Consider the following 947-nt stretch of genomic DNA (forward strand, 5'->3'; position numbering starts at 1 on the left):
AATCCATTCCTCGCACTAATGAATCATCATTTGAGAAACTGCAGATATCTCCTCAGAAGAACCCATGTCACCGTTTCTCGGCGTTTCCTCTATTGCACTCTCCCTTGACTGCCTCTCATCTTATCGAACCGAGTATCGCCATCCCCCTTTTGCAACAGCGGGATTTGTAGGAGGCCCTGCAACATTGGAGGTTGTTAACTCTCCTCCTTTTGTACATCTGAATCCTTGGTGGCCACTTCTCTTCTCCTTTCATCAACCACTTGTTGGATGACCGCTGAATCAATTTTCATTTGTGACCTCTAATAGCCAGCTCCAGATATAGACACTATCTGATACTCACACATCACGGAGATAGCGATAGTGATTCTTGGCCCAAACATACCTATCGTCTTCATACAGGACCTCAGGGTCTAGTACTGCTTGATAATGGATTACTTTGATTAATTTTACTCCTTGTGGGGCGGTCAGCACTGTCCCGTTGTATCCCTTGTAAAGTGAGGATTTGCTGACAGTTGCTCCATATCAGCACTATTTTTATTCCAAATCGTTAACATTCCTTTTCCTTTTAACTAAAGATTTCTTCCCATCCGTCATTTCTTCTGCCATGATGATCCGATCAGTCGGCTAGCAAGATCCATATCATTCGGTTCCATGTCGGAAAACAGGAGCCCCTCTATGACAACACTTGCCATGTTAATACCTAGTGGGGGTGACCTGATTCCAGCCCGTGAAACAGAGGTCAATACGTCTCTGCGGTTACTACCGACCCTCCTTGCAGTTCCAGGTCGGAAAGCAGAGACCCCGATATGGCAACACTTGGTGGGGATGACCTGATTCCAGCCCGTGAATCAAAGGTTAATACGTGTCTGCGGGTACGAACGAGCCTCCTTGCAGGAATACACTGGGCACTGATGCCACGCAATGTCTTTATATCTGAGCGATTCAAA

This window comes from Penaeus monodon, chromosome 25 (assembly GCF_015228065.2).
Source record: "Penaeus monodon isolate SGIC_2016 chromosome 25, NSTDA_Pmon_1, whole genome shotgun sequence".
Classification (NCBI taxonomy): Eukaryota; Metazoa; Arthropoda; class Malacostraca; order Decapoda; family Penaeidae; genus Penaeus; species Penaeus monodon.